This window comes from Schistocerca piceifrons, unplaced genomic scaffold (assembly GCF_021461385.2).
Source record: "Schistocerca piceifrons isolate TAMUIC-IGC-003096 unplaced genomic scaffold, iqSchPice1.1 HiC_scaffold_943, whole genome shotgun sequence".
NCBI classification, from domain to species: domain Eukaryota; kingdom Metazoa; phylum Arthropoda; class Insecta; order Orthoptera; family Acrididae; genus Schistocerca; species Schistocerca piceifrons.
Window position 1 is genome coordinate 2,815,001 of NW_025729216.1, and position 2,500 is coordinate 2,817,500.

Consider the following 2,500-nt stretch of genomic DNA (forward strand, 5'->3'; position numbering starts at 1 on the left):
CGTTGTCCGCTAACGTAACCCACGTTGTCCGCTAACGTAACCCACGTTGTCCGCTAACGTAACCCACGTTGTCCGCTAACGTAACCCACGTTGTCCGCTAACGTAACCCACGTTGTCCGCTAACGTAACCCACGTTGTCCGCTAACGTAACCCACGTTGTCGCCTAAACCTGCTCTGTAATTGTTATACGACTCGTTCAATTAGTGTAGTGTTGCCCACCCGCAACCCTCGCAATATAGTTCGCTACTCGCACTGCCCGCTCCCCTGTGTATCGCTTCATGTTAAACACCTTGCAAGTCTTGCTGACTTTCCACATGCTCCTGCTGTACACTGTAATGTGGATGGCAGCAGGACGTACATGCCGCGCCCCCCCCCCCCCACACCTCCCCACGTCCCCACCTTGCCCCCTGCCTTCGCAAGCTGGTTGGTGAGAAGTTTGCATGTTCAATGCCCTTCGCATGCGACGTACTCAGGCTACGTTGTGGTGCGGCCTGTGTCATCTGTCCGCTGATGTCGTACGCGTAAACCACAATCTGTACTGCACATTCGTCCTTATGTACTGAATGATACATCGTGGCACATGTGTGACCGTACAACGACTGCGCCCAAAAACGGCGGACCATACAGTGCAAATATTGTGCACGCAGCTACGTGTCGTCTCCCTATGACAGCTGGATTGCAGTGTGGTACGCCATAGAGACGTGTGGGAGGAACGGACGCCGTGGATGGCGATCAGCATGAGCTGTCTGTTGATGTATTCGGACCTAGTCGTCTCTCCTCACACACCGTGATAGCATGGTGCACCGCGTTCCATATCTGCGACATGCTACAGAGGCCGGTTGACAGTCGTTCGAGCAATGGACATCGCATACGTACGGGGGCCACCTTCCACGTATTGTCTAGGCGTGCACATTTTGTTGCGTGTATGTGGGCAGACGTAGTGTGGTGTGACACCTGACACAGGCATGCAATAATCGTGGAAGTTGCAAATGGCGATGGACGCATACGTTTTCTGGTGAAGTTACGCAAATGAACAAATGGTAACCCGTTGTGGTGCGGTTGTTCTCGCTAGGGGTGAATCGGTGATGGCGACGGTAGGTTGAGGTACTAACCGGTTGTTCCAGCGATACCCACCATGCCGACGAAACTGAACGGCATCTGGGTGTGAAGCGATACGCGGCGGTGGCTGGGTGGGACCGTCCCCGGCCGGTGAGGGGGCGCCTCCCGGCGTGCTGGCCGCGCGGTGCGTGGGCGCACGCGCTACAGCCGGCTGGTGGGGGCGGCCAGTGGCAGGCGCGCCGGCCGACGGACGCGGCAGGCGTCGCAGCTGCGCGCCGGCGCACCCTGCGCGCGGCGCCGTGCGGCCAAAGTAGGTCCTCGCGGGCCCGGTGCGAAGCGCGGTGGACATCTTCAGTGTGCTGGTCCGATTGAGGACTGTGTGCGTTGAGGATGCGCCGCCGCCCGGCGCTCGGCGCCGCGACGCCGTCTGCTGCTCGGTCGCCCCAGCGGTTCTCGCTGGTGGTTTGTATCGCAGCTGTGCGGATGTGTTGGCGCGTGCGCTGTGCTGGGAGAGTTCGCTTCGGCACCCAAGTGGGGCTTTTGTCCTTCTGTGGCGCTGGCGTTGGAGCTGCCGGTCACCGTAGGTGGCGCGTGTTGTCTCCCGCCGGCAATGCCACGACAGCACGCTCCCGGGCCTCTGTCGGCAGCGGCAAGCTCAGTTGGGAGCACGGGTGGTCGCACCGAAAGCGTCTACTCGCCTAACTCCGGGCGATTGCGCCTCTCTCGAACCCGACCAAGTACTTGGGACGGCGCTGCGCGCCGCCGGGACCTGAGAGGGTTTCGAGGTGTATTGTGCAGGGGAGCTCAGCCTCCTCCTGTTTGCAGAATGATTGAGCGGACGCTTGCGTGTTCGCGCGGGCCCCCGGGACACACTCCCGGGCGGCCGGCTGCTCAGCTCTAGTTGACGCAGCTCCCTGGTTGATCCTGCCAGTAGTCATATGCTTGTCTCAAAGATTAAGCCATGCATGTCTCAGTACAAGCCGCATTAAGGTGAAACCGCGAATGGCTCATTAAATCAGTTATGGTTCCTTAGATCGTACCCACGTTACTTGGATAACTGTGGTAATTCTAGAGCTAATACATGCAAACAGAGTCCCGACCAGAGATGGAAGGGACGCTTTTATTAGATCAAAACCAATCGGTCGGCTCGTCCGGTCCGTTTGCCTTGGTGACTCTGAATAACTTTGGGCTGATCGCACGGTCCTCGTACCGGCGACGCATCTTTCAAATGTCTGCCTTATCAACTGTCGATGGTAGGTTCTGCGCCTACCATGGTTGTAACGGGTAACGGGGAATCAGGGTTCGATTCCGGAGAGGGAGCCTGAGAAACGGCTACCACATCCAAGGAAGGCAGCAGGCGCGCAAATTACCCACTCCCGGCACGGGGAGGTAGTGACGAAAAATAACGATACGGGACTCATCCGAGGCCCCGTAATCGGAA

At 58.5% G+C, this 2,500-nt stretch overlaps 1 non-coding gene across 1 annotated transcript in view; it reads left to right on the forward strand.

The window, feature by feature from the left end:
• The first annotated feature begins 1,970 nt into the window (after positions 1-1,970).
• Positions 1,971-2,500, forward strand: part of LOC124772941 — a 1,909-nt gene continuing 1,379 nt past the window's right edge. The window contains exon 1 of the ribosomal RNA XR_007014392.1: positions 1,971-2,500. This exon is cut by the window's right edge and continues 1,379 nt beyond it. This is a non-coding gene — a ribosomal RNA (small subunit ribosomal RNA).